This window comes from Halichoeres trimaculatus, unplaced genomic scaffold (genome assembly GCF_033239565.1).
Source record: "Halichoeres trimaculatus isolate MK-OKI-2021-1 unplaced genomic scaffold, fHalTri1.1 fHalTri1_scaffold_4, whole genome shotgun sequence".
Lineage (NCBI taxonomy): Eukaryota > Metazoa > Chordata > Actinopteri > Labriformes > Labridae > Halichoeres > Halichoeres trimaculatus.
In genome coordinates, this window is record NW_027437182.1 from 8625979 (window position 1) to 8645198 (window position 19220).

The 19220-nt window shown below is 39.7% G+C and overlaps 1 protein-coding gene across 1 annotated transcript in view; it reads right to left on the reverse strand.

The window, feature by feature from the left end:
* brinp3a.2 (bone morphogenetic protein/retinoic acid inducible neural-specific 3a, tandem duplicate 2) overlaps positions 1-17256 on the reverse strand; it is a 75734-nt gene extending 58478 nt beyond the window's left edge. Inside the window, exon 1 of the mRNA XM_074668415.1 lies at positions 16555-17256. The gene's annotated coding sequence lies outside the window, so the exon portion shown is untranslated. The remainder of the gene's footprint in view (positions 1-16554) is intronic.
* Positions 17257-19220: the final 1964 nt, after the last annotated feature.

Sequence of the window (19220 nt, forward strand, 5' to 3'; positions counted from 1 at the left end):
AGGTGGCGTGTTAATATCAAAAAATGAGCGCAGAGGTCATATTAAAAGACTCTTTAATCCTATCATCCAACAGGCAGCTGTCCAAAAAGCTGAGGCGGGGAAAACACTGCTCTCTTCTTCCTGTTGCTTGCTCTCTTTTTTTCCTGCGCCTTTGTCATTTTTTCTTTTGTACCTCCTTCCTCAAACCACCCACACTCTTCTTCCTCATCTTTCTCAAATGCTTCCAAAGCCCACTGACTCACATACTCCATGTTGTTTCACACACTTGCTATGACAGTCCTGTCAGTAAACATTCATTGTTTCCAGACAGGTCTGTGCCAGCCTTATAATCACATTATCTCACAAACAAAGCCATCCACTAAGTCTTTGTCATTGTCTGCCTGGGTGCTATCAGATACATGCCATTTTCACTCTATGAGGCCATTATGTCACATTTTCAACCTTATGCAAACACTGCTTTTCATCAGAGTGAAAAATGCTCCTCCTTAGGGCAGGAGGGAGCCACATAATCTAGAAACAACAAATCAAATGTTTGGTGGTACAGCAAGGAGGAATTTTCAATTTTAGCAGTCGACAAACGCCAGGGCTCCAGTGGATCCACTCAAATATGATTTTGCACAACGTGGGCCAGCAATAACCCGGGGCTGTTTGGAACCTCTGTATAAAATGAAAGCTGTGTTTGTTCCTGTGAGGTCCTCTCCATGGGATTGTAGAGAGAGTGCAAATGATGGGGGAATAGACTTTCCCACACATGAATGTAATGAGGACTCACATTCCCTGAATAGGCATATGCTTAGAATAATATCCATGGAAGGCGAGACGAGGCATCATATAGCAAATGCAGCCCTTTTACTTATTATCCATGAAGATTAAAGCTATCAAGTGACTGTTTTGTTTTTATGAATGTTTTCATAATCTCCCTCCACATTATCCCAGACATACTCTCAAAGCACCAAAGTAATCATGATTTTAAGTTAAATTAAAAACACTTTGAGCCTTGAGAGGCATTTTTTCCTGCTCTCTGGAAACATCTGTTAGATGAGCTCTCAAGGTTTTCAACAGTGACAGTCAGCTAGTGCATCCACAGGCGATTGCTTCAGCCTTGTCATGTGACATGCAGTTCTTCTCTCGGATGTTAAAACGGCGCAACACTTTTGTAAAGGATGGATGAAATGTTTGTTTAGGAGGAAGGACGACACAGTGATGCTATTTGTCTCACACCTAGCACAAGGTCATGTTTATTTCCACACAGTAAAAAATGTCTTTTTTTCTTTCTGCCAGTTCTATAGAGAGCTGCGAATGTTCAACAAATGGCTGTTTGAGTGAAGTAGAGCCAGCACTGGATCACTCTGTACTGCATTTTAACACCCACTGCCCGTCATAATGGCAAGCTATATTCAGTAAGCACCACTGAATATCAAATGGTTCAGCTGCAGAAATGCTTAACAAGTCGACCATGATGACTCCCGCCGTTTGCATGGTTTAATGTCTTGTCATTACTTGACCAAAAGGCCCGGTGGATCAATGAGGGAGAAAGGGGAGCCATGTGTCTCAGCTCCTCTTTTCTTTTTTTGTTTCTGACACCATTTGCTTTGTAAGTTGATGCTTGCGTAACTCAAAAAAATAGGAAACTGATTTTGGATGTTTTTTTGTTTTTTTTCCATCCCTATTTAAAGGGGGTGTGAGGAGTTTCTGAGTGATCTCATTCTAGATATATGCCCGATCGTAAAATTGGGTTATTTCAAAAATACTATTTTGTAGATTCTTTGTAGCTTCCCAAACAGGGGAGTCTCAATAACCACGTATACATGGACCCAAATAATCCATTAATATTATTATTGATTATTATCAGATATGATGTAAGACGAAACTAGAGACGTTCCTCAGTTTTAAAAATGGCGGCCAGCAGTCAGCACTGGACTGCTGCGGAATGTTTGTTTTTGATCCAAACTTTGAAAGAACTGAACATAATTTCACGACTGGACGGATGAAAAACTCGCTAAAAAAACTGTCGTCCATCTTTGATTGATCGCGTAATGTTTACGTTTTTCTGCGCATGCCCCATTGACTGTTTTGTTTGATTATAGTGGCGCATGTAGACCAGAGATTGGAACATTCCTTTCCATGTGTACTATTGTTTTTGGAAAAGTCACCCAGAAAGATTCCATTCAGAAAGACGAAAACAAAGGTTGTCAAAACCCTATGCCATGTATAAATGAAACCAGTGGTCCTGTTTTGGTGGATCATCCGAGTGCAACCCACAGTTTCAGTCCCCGAGTTGCTTAAGTCATGTTAAGTATGTGATGTGTTTTTCAGTCTGTGAACCCTGCCTGTTGATCTCATTATTGATTTCAGCATTTCAGCTGTCACCAGTTCGATTTTCTACAGCCAGGAGTGAACACTTTTACCACTAGAGGAGATATACATTGCTATTCCTCAATCATGTTTGACGGACTCTTGTGATGGTGACTTGTCAATCACTGGTGGCCAAAACCTGAAGCATTCGATGCTGTATCAGTTTGTCCTCTCAATTTGACTGCACGTTTCAAACATCAATCATTCTACTGGATTTACCTGAACCTTCTGTCAATGCAAGCTAATTGTAATTGAAAAGCAGCTTTTTTTTCACGTTGCCACAGGTACCTTTCAAAATGACATCACATGGTGGCAGAATTGAGTCAGTAAAGGGTAATATGTGAGGTTTGAAGCTTGTAGCATAGCAGCATCAAACATCAGAGCACTAGACATCTGAGGTAGAACTCATCACTAATGCGTCTTTGAACTATGCTGATAAGTATGCACACTTATTATTTTTCTTTTTAATTTTAGACATTTCAGATATAGATAAAATATTTGCATGGTGGCAAACTGTGCTTTAGTCCCAAGTTTTAAACCTGGCAGGAAAATCACAGGTTTTCAACAACTCGCAGGAGTTGTTTGATGAAGTTAACTGGCTTCCCAACAGTATTAGATTTATTGCCAAGAAGCATTGTTACAACAAAGAAATAACCTGCCAAACACACATTCTTTACTCTTTGTGCTAAGCGTATATACGAGGCGTAGTCAATTAAAAGTCACTGAGGTCCATTTATTAAATTTCCCTCCAAGTCGAAGTTCCAGACTAAAGTTCAACTTCATTTTCCTGTGGTTTCAATAATATTTATTGTCAATTTTCTGTGCAGAAATAGTTTTTCAAGATAAATTCAAGTAATTTTGGTCAAACAAATTTAAGCCCTTTATTTTAGAAGCAGAAACCTGGGAATAAAATGAATTAATGAAAAAGGGCAAACAGAGCTGAATAACCCTTTTTGAAGAGGTCCCAGACAAAGAAATTAAGAGCCTGCACTTTTTGTAAAAAAATAAAAAATAAATAAAATAAAATACACACACACACACACACACACACACACACACATATATATATATATATATATATATATATATATATATATATATATATATATATATATATATATATATATATATATAACGAAAATGTTATTTTAGGAAAAAATAATTGCAAACATAGAATTAACTTGGCATCTTTATTTTTTTTTCCTCCTTAAATTAAAGAGGTCCCAGGCTAAAAAAAAAACAAAAGGTTTACTTTTAAAGTAACAAAAGTCTATATCTTCAGAAAACAATAAATAAAAAAGTGTCTCTTTTAGAGAAAAACGCAGACTGCATTGAAAACCATATTTTCTCTCCTTCTTTTTCTTCTCACTTTTATTCTTATAGTTTTCTCAGTGACAGAAACGGGCATGTGAGTGCCACTTTAAATCTTGGTTGGAATGGAGTTGGTTTGAACAGGTTGGAGGAAAAATGAACATATTGCTCTGTCCATTCTTCTTTAAAACAACGGTTGTCCACATCAACCTTTCTTCTTTTGGAGCAAGCCATACTGTCATGAACATGTCTTTCCCTCTGCTCCAGTGCAATGGCCTTGCAGGGTAAACAAACAATACGATTGGCTTGACTGAAGTAAGCTATTGTCGTACTGACTGGAGTAGCAGAGCCCATCCGGTGTCCAGCGTGACCTATTCTTGAGGGTTTATCAAATTGGTCACGGGTGCAGACAGACCCATCAGTTGGTCTGGATCCCAACCCAGGTCTGCCACTTGGTGATGCATGGTATATACAGTATGAATCAGTATCAGGCTGATATCAAATACCAGGATCCAACTATTTGAGAATGATCATTTAAATTGTATAGTCATCTCTTAAAGTATTGTCTTGCGCAGTTAATCAAGCTAGAAGTCAGAACATTGTGCACCTGCTTTCATACAACCATCCTTTCTTTATGATAAACTGAATAACTGAATAGCTCCCTCATTGCCTCCTAAAGAATTCACATTTTAAGGTTTCAGTATGGCTTCAGAGGCTTTGTACAATTTTTTCGAAAGGTCAGCAGTTAAAATGAGTCAACCCTGACTTTTGGGTTTTCACATGACTCTTACTCTCTGAGGTGGTAGACCTGAGTGTGCTTGGCCCAGCCATCGCCCCAGGCTTCCTGTTTCTCTTTACTTCCAAACAGCTTTTGTAGAGCAGGTAATAAATACAGCAATGAATTTCATTTGGAAGCATGACATTCATGCTGACTGACAAGAAGAAAGCTACATTCATGTCAACAAACACACACCGCTCAAAACAGGCTGAGCTCACATGATGGTCCAGCGATGTCTACAAAGGAGATTTAGACGAGTCTCACCACAACGTGTTCCTCCAGAGATTAAAGCTGTAATTCAAACAACCCCCCGACTGAAAACCAGGAGTCCACGTTAAAAGACGAGCAGCCGACGGAACAGGACAAGATACTCAAAGCTTATTTCACATCTCACAATGTTCTTCCCTGAGGCATGATGTTAAAAATCTAAATGAAACAGTCAGTCAAAGACATTTTTTTCATTATGAGGCCTATTGGTGGTAACGTAAAGGTATGACGCAGTGTGGGTCTCACATGTCCTCTGGCTGTGTGGAGCGTCTGTGTAAAATTACAACTCTGTTTGTTTTTCTGCTTTTCATCTGAATGATAAAAAAAGAAACATTCAGACTATAGAAAATTTCACATCCTCTGGCACAACTGTCAGAGACTGGTAAATAAACAGCCGCAGGAAAACATAAAATGTTTGCAAATGCGTCATTCAGAGAAAGAGATAATTTCCTAGAGGGCACGAGCACTGATGTTCTACCATGATCCTGCTCTTGTTTTGAAAGGGTCTGATTGATTCAGAGTTCTTCAGCTGAATTAACTAAATTGGCGGTTGATGCCTCTCCGAGTTAATATCTCAATTGATTTTGCTAAAGAGAACATCCGAAACACGCTTTCATTTATTGGCTTCTCCCACTAATCTGCTGCGTTCGTGATGAATAGATTTATCTGTTTTCTCCAAATCTTTCGGGCTCTTCTGCAGCTCTTCCTGCAACTCACTAAAGCTGCCAGAATTACATGTTCCCTCCAGGGATACAGGCCCGACTACTGACTGCAGTGTTGGATCTTGACTCTCACCCTGTCTTTTGGAGGATACCGTAAGCTTGATGAGATGTGGGAACTCCCATGCCTAATCTTTCTCGAGAATTTCAGCAGCCGTTTCCATCAGAGACCGGGACCAAACAGAGCATTCAGCCCCCCAAACATCTGCTCGCTTATTGTAGGGTGCCAGTTCTAACGGTCACCTACCTGAGAGTGTGTGTGTATACGTGTATGAGGAAGTATGCAAGTGTGCATCCACATCCACATTTGGATCCCTCAGCACAGCAGACCCTCTGTGTTGGCACTGTGAGTGTGTGGATTCAAATGAGTCTTTTTATGATATCTCACACTTTGAAAACGTTTGAGGTAAGCGGCAGGAGTAAAAGAGAATCAAACAAAAGAGGGAAGGAGGGTGTGATTAAAACGTTTCATAACAGTTTCTTCAACAGGATCCATTTTGTAACTTGTCCGCGAGCCAACCCTAAAACCATCCTCAAAGTAGAGAAACAGGAACTGATAAACTTTACATCTTCCCCTCCATGCTGACTAATGAGCTTTTTGGCCCTAATTAACCCAGTTATCTTCTCTCCTACAACTGTCAACAACGCCTCTCACAGCAGCGCCAGCGGTAAAACACAGCCTTTGTGAAATTATAATATGTGACTGCCAGTTGCACTCATCCGCCTGTGTTGCAAACAAATACAAAGGATGAGCTCCTGAGGTGTCCTGGGACATAGACATCAAAGACAAAGAGTGCCACTCACACACACACAAGCACACACATGCACATAGAGATCCACAAACACGCATGTGTTAGCGTCTGACATGAAGACTCAAAGCAATAATGCACGACCTCGCCGTGCTGCGCTGCTGCAGGGAAGGTCAAATGAAAGTGTGTTATGGTGGTGAGTAGTTCAGGTGCTGCTAAATTTACTTCTGAACTTACACAAGATGATGTGGCTCCAACATGGCGGTTGGAGGTTGTCCTCAATCACCACAGACATATTTATTAAAATTTAACTCCATGGTGTTCACAGTATGGCTTCAGATTCACTAAGTGGACACACTGAACCTAATTTCACGCACGTTAACTCTGTTTTTTTTCTTAATAATTTCTGCTTTATCACCACAAAGTTAGGCTTAAACTATGATTTGCATTTTGCCTGCAATATTCTTTATCACTTATAATCCTCTTTGTATGTAAATGAGTTCCAGTGAAGTCACTCAGTAAAGAAACTTATTTATATTGGTTATTTACAGGGGCAACTGCAACTATGATGATATACACAACTGTATCTGGACGTACTGTATTTTAGACCAAACTGCAGCTTTTCAAACTTCTCTGACTGAAAACGGAAAGAATTAGACAAGGATGAAGCATCAAAGATAATGTGTAACATGAAAACTTAAAGTTCCAGTATGCAGAAATAAGAATATGCAACTTTAAATAATGGTTAGAGAAATAACTTATCGCTCACTTCTGTTGATGAAGGGGCTTTCGAGCATGAGCCAAGACCTGCTTTCACTAAGCAAAGCCCTGTCTTAGAGTTTCATTCAGCCCCCAGCTTTCATGTTAAAGTGTTTGAATTGTGGCATTGGAATGGCTCATGTTATAAATGATGTGTATTTATGTCTTCTGTTAAGTGCAAAAAAAATAAAATAATCGGTATTTCTATTAATGTCTTACATTAATAGCACTTGTCTTGCTACATTTGTACTGTGCATAGGCTACTTGTATGAAGCTAAAAAGCTCTTTACATTTCACAGCAACTAAAGAACTCTTACAGTCGGCATGTTTAAATAAATGTATTCCTCATGATATGGAAAAACATGTGCGTCATGAACATCTAGAGTTAAAAAAGAAAAAAAAAAAAAAAACATCAGAAGACACAAGACTAGAGTTTCCTAACTTAACTTAGGAAATTCTGCAGAACAGTTAAATTATAGTGCAGAATGCAGGATAATAAATCTATGGGGCAAACAAATTTGTTTGCAGGTCAAAATACTCTTCATGAAAAATAACAATCCTGATAAATTCCAGATCATGATCCTGCCATTAAAAACCAATTTCCTGACACATTTTCCTTATATTGCCCCCTAACGGTGAACATTTTTCACTACACTCGGAGGGTTGTATTTTCAACATGGGATGTTATGGATTAAGTATGTTAACCCTAATCCTAATCCATTCCACAGTGAAAGGACACTTTGTATCCTGTTTCCAAGAAATATATATATATATATATATATATATATATATATATATATATATATATATATATATATATATATATATTACTCCATCATTCTATAATTCATAACTTAGCCAATCAGCTTTACGTGTTTCAATCCATATTAGTGTTATTGTTTCTTTTGTAAATAAAAAAAAAAAAAATACATTTTAAAAAGAAAAAAAAAACATCAGTAGCCTGAGTCAAAAACATCTAATCTTGTCCAGAATACAGGATAAGTAATGTTTGAGGCTATTAACTTTGTTTTTATAATGATAGTAATAAATTCCAGATCCTGATCCTGCCATAAAAAAAAAAAAAAAAAAAAAAAAAAAAAAAAAAAAAAAATCCCGACATATTTCCCACGTATATTCGCCCTCTGATGGAGAACTTTTTCCTTGCAAAGAAACAGAGTTTGCTTATGTTTATGCAGTATGTAACACTTTGTAAAACTGACCATTTTTCATCTGGTGTCAAGAGACAATTGAGTGACTGGTGAGGTTTGAGCTCTTAAGTCTGTGATGATGGCACAAGTATATTTGACTACATTTCACATGTCACTATTATCCTTAAATAAAATCATTATAAAACAGAGCATGTTCCTTTCCCAGTTGATAAATACGACAGTAAGAGTCACTGGCCCTTGGCCTTTTTTTTTACACAGTCAAAACATTGGACAGCCCTGGTCTCAAGCAATACTTCCACAGAAAACACATCTTCTGATTTATTCCAGTATCAGCCATGAGGACAAGAAAAAAAAAAAGAAAAAAATCTGCCAACTTATTTCACTGCCCAACTTTCCCTGCGGAGGAATAAACACTGACACTTCTGGTTACTTGTCGAATATCAAATATCACTGTGTTTGCAGATTCAAGGTTCAATCTGAATACAGACACTGAAAAAGAGCTTATTGGTCTCTAAGTCATTAGGAAACATTTGTGTAAAAGTGATACTTTAATAAAATCAATGAATTATTCCCCAGCGCCTCCAAACCCCCTGCAGCTCTTTACATTATGTTATTTCAATATGTCATCATTCCAAAAATTATTTTGTCTAAGCAAGTTGACAAAAGTCACAAAGAGTCTAGCCAATACATCAAAAAAATTGTATGTTTCCTTGCTGTGAGAGATAGCCGAGATCTCCAGGACCCTGGACAGATCAGACATCAGAAGACTAAGCTTCCCTATTGTGTGTTAAAGCTCTGTTTGCTCAAACTTTGTTGGTTAAAAAGAAATCCAAACAGGCCAGAATTTCTGTTTCCACCCCATGATATAAAAGCTGCCAATCAACAGGGGAGCAAGAAAGCAGATAAGCCAATAAACCAGCCAGTGTTAGTGCCTCAAATGGACTCTGAGACTTGACTGTAGCGCAGTTTGTTACAGTGGACATTTTCTTTTCAAGAAGCATGACTCAGAGCAGAAACTGAGTCTTTGTGAAATCCCATTTAATCCATCCACCGGTGTCTACAAAATACAGTAGTTCATTAAGGCAGAGGAATTCTCCTGCAAACATCGCCGCAGCCAGCCTGGAAACAGATCAGGCAGACAAATCCTTCCTTTCACAAAAGCAGGAGGAACATTTGGCTGGAGGAGGAAGCATAAACTGATGGCAAACACTGGCAAACGCTTCTGTTTTTAACGCAGGTATGTTCGTTCATGAAAGATGGAAGAAAAGAAACAAGCCAAGTTACCTACATAAAGATATTTTGTTTCAAGTGGAGGCAATGTAGAGACGCCTTTAATCTGCATTATCTATGATGGCCAACAGAGGGCCACTCCATTACCCCAACTATGCGAAACTAAATCAGCTCTGGGTTTGTCTTCTCATTTCAACCTACATTTTTACATCTTAGCACAGTATGACGTTTACCAATTATTTTACTAAACAGCATCCACTAACTTTTGAAGCCAAGGCTGAAAAAAAGAAAAAACAACAACACTGTAGTTCTTCCGATATCCTCATGAGGTTCACTCCAAAAGCCCAGAGAGCCCCATTAACGCCTATGACGAAATGCCAATTTATATTGAAGAAATAAACATGTTTATTTTGTACCATGACTGGCACAGAAAAATAAATACATGAATTGAGGTCCTTCTGGAATATTTCTCTATCCCTGCAAACCACAGGGATCTATATTTTTTTTCAAAACCAGAAATTTTAAGTATGTTCAGCTTTAGAGTTAGAAATCTACTCTCAGCCTTTTCTCCAATCCAATCCAACCCAATCCAACCCAATCCAATCCAATCCACTTTTTTAATATTGCATATTTCAAAAACAATCAAGTGCTGCACAATAAAAAATAAAATAAGAACTTCAATAAAACCAATGTAATTTATAAAAAAAAACAAAAAAAATCTTTATTCTCTATTCTAAAGTGACCAAAATCTTAGGTTGAGTCAGCATTTCCAAAATGGCAACTGCTTGGATGGATAACATATTGAAGACAATGCCCATGTTTTATCTACTTTCCTCAAAACGGGATCATATGTGACTAAATTCAGACTATGCTCTAGCATGTGTCATGTTGCTACCATGGCATCTCATCAACCAGGATTGAGACTTTACAATGCTCATCCAAATATGGATACTTCAAGTTCCAGAAAATCAAGAAAACCATCAGCCAAAATACCAGCTCAGAGCTTCAAAGGGTTCCCACAAACCAATGGATGATATCATAGCGTCTGTTTGCCGCTTTTATTCCGTCTTTAATCCAGTGATTAAAATAAATAGCTGTAAAAACATTGATCTACTCATTTTCAGTCAAGTCTTAACAAAGCTTTATTTTTAGCAGCTTAAGATCAATAGAGGCATGTTAGTACAGTGTGTTTATATGTGTGTGTGTGTGTGGCTGTTCACAGGATGTGTGTTTTTCTTCTCTTGGATGTCTGTGGCAGTGATGGGTGATTAATTATTTAGACAGATCCAATCCTTTACACAGCTCAGGGTTTCTACCAGTGTCTATATGTGAGTACACGCGTCGATTTAAGCAAGTGAAGTGTGCCATTTTTAATCTCAGAGCATGCTGGGATAAATCATTATAAGACATTGTACATGAAAAACTCAAGAGATAATCAAACCAGGAAGAAAGTCAACAAAATGATTGCTTTACAGGCTGTAAACTTTTTTCTAGCACTATTTTTTTTCCTTTTTGTACAGCTGCATATCAGCAAGCGGCTGGAAAACATACAGAGTGAAGCTTCTATAAATCAAAGTAAAATACAAACAGAGCCTCTTCTGCTAGTGGCCTTGTGCAAACAGGGACAAAGGTGGCTCTTAAATTAGAGGGCCGGTTTTCTTCCTCGCACATCTCTCAGGCTTCTTTATTTTGTTTGTGTCTTCTGCTTTTATGCCAGCTTCCTGAAAAGCCACAAATGAAAGAAATTAGCCTCTATCCCCAACTCTCACTGCACATCCTTCCACTTGCGAAAGAGAAAGTCTAGCATATGTTCCCAAACAAAAGATTTCATGACTTGTTATTGAAGCTCAACGTTTGCACTCAATGTGAGCTGAAACAGATTGTTGTGTACACTCTGTGTTCTTTGTCCACTCATACTAATCCACTGACCGAGTACTCACAACAACATAATTGGCGATTATCTGAAAGGTCACAGCTCAGGAGCTTTGACAGCCTATGATTAAGAATTTAGAAGCTGATTTTTATTTGTGATTTTTCAACATTTTCTACTTGTTGTCGACTCTTGAAATGCAAAGTACTAATGTTTGAAAGGGGCATGTCTAATGCACTTTAAATACAAGGACTACATAAACAATTGCATGCATGAAATGACCAGCTTTGTGAGTAGTATGCTATTAAGTAGAGTATAAGCTTTTTACCTTTCAGATTCAGTAAAAGCAATCAATCATATAAATGAATAAAGGCTTGTAATGCATGATGTCATGCAAAGACATTAAGTTTTCATCCTTAAAATCATGAGTTGTATTTCATTTGCAAGAAGAAAAACTTTTTCCACCACCAATAATTCTAATCACATGAAGCACCTGACAAACCCCATGCTTCTACTAAGCTAGCTGCTGATAGAGAGCCAGTGACCCAGGTGCAGTTTATGTTAGCTTATCAGACCAGGGAGGAGTCGCTCCATCCAAGCATCCAAGGCATGATTAGGAATTATTGCCAGCTCTACAAACTTTGAGACAGCCTGATCGTGTGGTATATTGTCAAAGACATGCTTCATACATAAAGTGGTGAGTCTTCTGCCTTGGGATTAGCTTATAAAGTTACTTTCCTATGGAAATGACTACTTTTATAATGCACTAACTTGAGTGGTAATTCTTCTCTGTGAAAAGCCCTTTATCGTTATCTTTATTTTTTTTATTGATTAAGATCTATTGATTTACTTTTTTTTTTTTTTGCTATTTTTGTAAAATTGAGTGTGTGTTTATAATAATTGTATATAGAGAGTGTGGTTATATGGATTCAAATTCCTTGTATTCTTGAGAAACCTGGCAAATAAAGGTGGTTCTGATTATTTGTTTGTTTTTTGAGAGAACTAAGCAGTGTTTTCAGCTAGTGGCTATATTTCCATGACTTGCCTAATACTGGAAATAACCAACATAGCAAAAGTAAACTTTTTCCAGTTTAATCTGGTAGACGCTTTGCGCACAACAATACATCTGCATACCATCAGAAAGTGATGTGGGAGTGCATTTTCACTCCTGTCCTACCCACTACTACAGAAAAAAATCCTGTCCCATTCCACTCCTGGTAAAATGACTCCCACTCCTGTACCACTACCATGTTTTTAGCACATTGAGCTACGCCAGTGTTTACTTCCTTTGCTCCCTGTTCTTTTTTGAATTCCAGTGGAAGAAAGCTGTCAAAAGCACTGTAGTTTTATTTTATTTATTTATTTATTTTCTTCACTTATGTTGGAGGCTTACTGGAAAACAATTACAAAATGGCGGTGCATGTCACTTATATTTTATCTTCTAATCACATAATTATCTGCAAGAATCCCACAGGAATCCTGTGACCCGCAGGATTCCTGAAAAAATGTCAGCCTCTAGCAGAGGTACAGACATTTATGAAGGAAAATGTTTAATCTGAAGGCAAAAAAAAAATCTCAAATAATGGAACAGATGAGGCCCATAAAACTGTGAAGATGTTAATTGTTTGCATCTGTGTCTGCTTCCTTTATGATTACAGACTTTTCCTTCACACAGCTCATCAAGCCAACCCTTCTATACAGTTAAATAATTTAGGTCAGTAGTGTCCAATCTTTTTTTTTTTTGTCTCAAAGAGGGCAACTTTCAAATGTGTGAAAGTGACCAAGGGCCAGCAGCTCTTACTGACATAAGTATTTGTTTTCAAAGTGACACATGAATGGTCTATTTTAATAGAGATTCCTGGGGAAAAAATATCAGTCACTAAGTGTGAGCACACATACTCATGTCATCATCACAGACTGATGAAATCAGACCTCATCTGTCTTTTGATACCAGTTGATAAGTGGGCAGTTTCCTGCAGTGTTAGGTGCTGCATAAACATCAGCAAACTCTGCTTCTTCTTAAGGAAAATGTTGTCCATTAGGGGGCGATATGCGGAAATGTGTCCTGACGTTTTTACGGCAGGATCAGGATTTTATCAAAGTTATTATAAAAACAACATTTATAGCCTTAAACATTTCTTATCCTGCATTTTGAACAAGTTGAGATGTTTTTTCATCAGGCTAATGATGTGTTTGAAAGAAATCATTTACAAAAGATGCAAAACAGTATTATGAAGTGATACACGTCAAGCTAATTGGCTAAGTTATGGATTTTAGAATAACGGAGTAAAATATCTTGGATGAAATAAATAGGATACAAAGTGTCTGATAACCGTGATATGGATTAGGATTAGGGTTAAACCACTCAATCCATAACACCCCATATTGAAAAGACAACTCTCTTGGTGTTTCACATGTTCACCACTGGATTTTTTTTTTCAGGACTGTGATTGATTAGTTGTAAACTCCAGGAAAACAATCTTAGATCTATCCTTTAGCGTGTGTGTGTGTGTGTGTGTGTGTGTGTGTGTGTGTGTGTGTGTGTGTGTGTGTGTGTGTGTGTGTGTGTGTGTGTGTGTGTGTGTGAAGAAATGAGTGGAAGAGAGAATGAAAGCTTTTACACAGTATCTTCAGACTCAACATTCAATTACCAGTTGCCTCAGAGAGATTCTGCTTTAATGCCCCAGTCGCACTTAATCTGAGAGATTCTATTTTAATGCCCCAGTCGGTCCCAAATCCCTCAATGAGACATTTTCCCCTCTTTTTATGATCTTCTCCTCGTTTGCTTTTTTCTCATCTCATCTCATCTTTTCCCTCCTCTCCGCCTAACCCGCTCTTCTCCATCATTGCAGATTGAAGTCAGACTCCACGCTCTGCTCATTATCATAAAATAATGGGCAGATCTTTGCAAAACTTGACCTCCAAAATACCACCAAAAACTGCACACTCAGTCAGTCTTTTCCATCTCTTCAGCTTCATTTTTTCACCCTCTCTTTTTTACCTCTTATCTGCTTATTTCAGACATCACTTTTACCTCCCTCTTCCATCACCTACTTTCAAGCAAAAAGCTGGTATGATCAAATGCACTGCAGCGGGGGCCCTCATTCATTAAGTCCAACACGTGTAAGCTTCATCCCAACCCCCACCCAAAGCTGAGCACAGGAGAAGCGTTTTGCATTAAACTGAAACAACATTTTTCACTCCACAGTCTCTTCATTCCCTTGTGGTGTGTTTACAGTTGGAGGTGGGAGGCTCAATTCCTCCCCCTTCTCCAATTCTCTCCTCACTCGTCACACCTACTAACAATGCCTGATCCGGTTCTGTCAGGCACCCAACACTAAACTATAAAAACAAGGCGCCCTCTCAGGCATGTAATTCCTTCTGTTGGTGTTTGGTTTAGACGCCTATAGATGGCTCCCAGTCACTGTTTCAATTTGTTGTTGAATTGATTTGATAGGGACAATGCAATTCAACATTTACCTCAGAGAACAGTGCCAGTCAGAGTTCGTCCCTAGGGCCTCAAACTCCAACACTTCGGTATCACAAAACCTTATCACATCCCAGATCTGAAAATACACACTGAAACATATTTATACTCGCCAAAACACCCAAAAAACTTAGGATGAAGTAATTCACTTTCAGTCTGTTATGTTTACAAGAATTGGCCGCCCTTATTACCAAGATATAGATATGATGCTGCATTTTTCAGCATCAATGAATGACAATATGCTCCCCTGTTGCTGTCCTGTCTAATGATACAAGTGGGACCAGGACTAAGACTGCTGACACGTTTTGAAAGACATCCCAGAGAATATGCAAGTGTAAATCTTTGAAACCAGCAGATTGTATCTGTGAATAATGTGTCAGTGATGCCTCTCTACAGGCTTATCTGTATTAGTATCAGTGTCTGATTTTTTGTAGACTTTCTCTTATCCAGATAGGCCTTGTACTGCTTGAGGCCATTCTGTTGTAGAATTAGAAAAAAAAAAAAAAAGAAAAGAAAAATCAGAGACTATCTTTCCCCAAAGGGCCATGACATAGTGGTTATTTGTAATGCTTCTACTTTCAAGTTCAGCTGTATAAAGTTTTCATCCAAGACAGGCAGCTGCTCTCCTCGCCGACGCCTCCACAAGTGAGTAACTCAAGTACAAAAGTAGTCACACAGACATCCCTTCCCTGACTGGACATCCTAACAGGGGGAAAAGTAGAAATGTGTTGAGCAGTTAACTTCCCTTTCTGTGGCGCAGGTGAGCGACACAGTGAGAGAAATCTCTCTTTTCATGGAAGGAGACAGTGTGCCTTTCAGGCCCAGACACGCTCGGGTTCACCAGTCTCCCAGGATAGATGAGGACAGGGGCTGAACAGTGGCCCTGTTGTGGCCCTATAAAGCGTCTGAGGCTTTGGCACTTCTGCCCATCACTGGCAAGTGGCATTGAGAATTACAGCCCTGTTTTTCTCCTCCGTGAGGCTCAGCTACAACACCACCTTCCTGCTGATGCCATGTGTTCTAAGATATTGCATTAATATTAAGTTAAATTTTGAATATTACAAATAGCACCTATGCCAGCGTGCCCTTGGGCCTGTGTGATTGCATTTTAAATGTTATTTGTTTGCTTCGAGGGCATTCGACTCATTATCAGAGCCTCCGCTGATGCTCCCATAAGGCTACCCTGACTCATGTGCAGTCTTTGAGGGTGATGCTAGAGGGTGAAATGTATAATTATGAAATCAGCGGGACTGTTTTCCTTCTTTTTTTTTTCTTCCCAGGCTGAAAGCGAGCTTGCTTTTTCTGCCTCGGTGCTGCTTGGCGAAGCGTGCCCTGTGCACACATCAGTGTTAGAGATCTGATCCTCTACAGGCGAGAATGCCAATACACCCTAAGGAATATAGATTAGAGATGTTTGTTGGAGGAGGCAGATAAAGGGTGGCAGTGTGAGTACAGGGAGGGGAAAGAGGGAGGGGTGAGGCAGTGAGAAAGCAAGGAGATGAGTCTGATTGTGCTCATATATGTACTGACAAGGCATGAAAAGCAATATTGTGTTGGCTGTCCTGGACGCAGCACTGGATAGAGTTTGCCTGTGAGCATGCATGTGCAGGTGTCACTCCGTAGTCATGGCTGTGCAGATTTATGTTTATGTGTGTTTGTGTGGGAGTTTCACATGTCACAGCACAGCAGATTTGTCTTTTTTTCGGGTGCTATCCTGGCCAAGTACACTGCAGACATGTTTATTTCCCACACAGGACTGAGCAGAAAGCATCCACAGGTATGTAGTTAAGGTATTTACAAGTTATAAGTTAAATCCACACATTTCAATGGCACTAAGACGATATAATTACAAAAACTCACCGCGGATTGGAACAGCAGGTAAAGTTTAACTCGGTATTTCCCATTCTCGGTGCCGCGTAATTGCTGAAATTGTAGAGAAACTCATTTCACAGTTTATCGGGGTTTAAAAGCAGCTCCGCGATGGGGGAAGAAACAGCACTCCAGAAACACTCAGGACACACTCAGGGATCCGAAAGGGGGGTAAAAGTAAAGGGTGATGAGAGCTGCTCCGGATCAATCCGTCGCACCAGCGAGAAAACTTTCACTTTGGCTGCGGGTGAAAAGTCGCCTTATCCCAGCTGCGATTCAACGCTCCTAGAAGCTTTGACCTTTGAGAGGATAATGAGTTAACAAAATGAAATCATCCAGCAGGAGATGTAGTCAAGAGGAGAGAGGGAGAGGATAAGCAGGAGGAGGAGAGAGAGCCTCAAGGAGCGCAAAGGGGCTGTCGATTAGAGGATTAAAAAGACGCGTTTGCGCATTTGTTGCAGCCAGAAAGCGGCGGGGTCCAGCGTCGGACAGATGCGACGGAATGCGGCTACCGGGACGCGGACAGCCGCCCCACCGAGATGGTTAAATATCCCGTTATGAATTCCAACCCAACAACACGACCCGCCTACTCCGCATCAGTGTGTGCGTGTGTGTGTGTGCTTGGATGAGCGCAGGAGCCCGATCCTGGACCAAGTGTATGAGCCCGGTAGCAGATAACAGGCATGAGCGCCTCAGCTCTCCCCTCTGCCCCTCTTTCTCTCCCTCCCTGCCGTCTTCTCTCCCTCTCTTTTAGTCACATGTTTAAGACACAAGAAGCCCTCTGTAATAGCTGCCAAAGCGGGGTAGAATAAGGTAGGCGACGTGGCGAGAATGATAAGCGCTTTTTTTGTTCACACTCTTCCTCTCTTCCTTCTCACTTTAAATGAGGATGTGCACTAAGCGAAATGGCAGTCTTCTCATTAACTTTATGCCCCAATATAGTTCTTTTAATGTCGCAGTTATTTATAAAGACATGGGGAATGAAGTAATTAATATCCCTTATAACTGCTTGGCTGGTCCACTCAAGGAAAAAAAAAAGTCCAAAGAGAGGACGTCAACAGTGAAGTCCTTTTTCTGTCTAATCTGTCACATTAGTCAGAGGAGAGAAGGTGTTGAGCATAAAGCTTAATCCTCTTTGGTATTGTCTCTTGGAGCATGACTATGCATGAACCGTTCGTCATTAAGTGGCTCTGCAAAGGAAGCTCTGCTCAAATCACCCAGCAGCAGAGAGCATGAAGCCACTGAGTGAATGAATGGATGCTGGCGTTTTCATAATGACTATGACAGCACACATTACAGTTACAGGGATCAGTGCTGTGAAACTGCACACCCAGGTACCTGATTTCATTTCAGGTGGCACTGATCAAAACCAGTGGCAGAGCATGTAGGGTCTGGACTGGTCAGGAGGGATCAGACTGCTCTGCAGGAATCATTAATATGCAGGGGAGAAAAAGAGGCTCTTTTGTCTGAATGACATCTGAAATACATTTTGAATACCACCAGAGATGTGAGCCCTTCTCATGGGTTTGGAGATTTGAGATACCCAAGTGGCAAAAATGGATTTGAATAGTTAATAAGAATCTTAAAACTTAGCTTAAAATCGTAAAAGTGCATGTGATATTAGAGTTGAGAGTCTCCTTAGGCATCCACACAAATCTGAGTGAAAATAAATCTTAAAAACTGTAAAAGCTAGGTTAAGAAACTGCAATTTAGCTGTTTAACATTTCCAAAGACTGAGGGCAAAGTCGATCACATTTTGATCGGCATCTCACTGGCTCCGTAGCAATCAGCCTAAAACATTATCTATGATTTGTCTGAGTGTGAAGAGGAGGCAGAGGCCCTTTCATCCGAAAATGATAATTTCACCCACTTTCACACAAATATTATACTAACCAAAGTCAGCAGTTTAAACACAAGTAATATTGTTTGAGATGTCATCAAAGATACACTGTGGTAGATGACAGACAAAAGTAGATCACCAACAGCCCAAACTAGACTCATTATGTTGAAAAAAAAAACATTGATGGGTGACTCTTTCGACCTATGAATGGTGGGAACTCTGGGACTAGATTTTAGCTGAGTTGAACTGACATGCCTGACCATAAAATGTTGCAGCCTGTGTCATCTTCATGTGAAAGTTGATGTCTGAAGCTTCCAAGATACACCCATTCAACTACTCATGTTAAATGGGACATATCATGCTTGTTTCTCCTTTTCACTATGCCAAACTAGGATGCCTGTAAAGCATTTCTGTCCTCAGTACAAGTCATTTAGTTCCTTTATTGCCCCACAATAGCGTTCTCAATATCCTCATCTTTGGCCATTCTGAAGATCTCGTTGAAAAGCTCCGTTTCAAGAATGACCTCCAGTAACCTCGCAACGTCACAGCCTTTTGTCCTCTGATTGGTCAGCTCTATCAGAGGGGCGAAGGGGGTAGAGCCAGGGGGCAGTTTTTGCAGCATGGCAGTATTTACAAAATTGACACATTGAATGGAGCAGACCGAGCGAGTTTGCTGTTTGTCAAAACTTCACCGTAAGGCATTGATAGCACTAATAAAATGGCAGAGTATGGGATACGTCCTTTTGTATTGGACCCCGTGTCAGACCCAGACGATTCTGCAGCTCAGGAGGAAGAAAATCCACGTCGACACAGATCA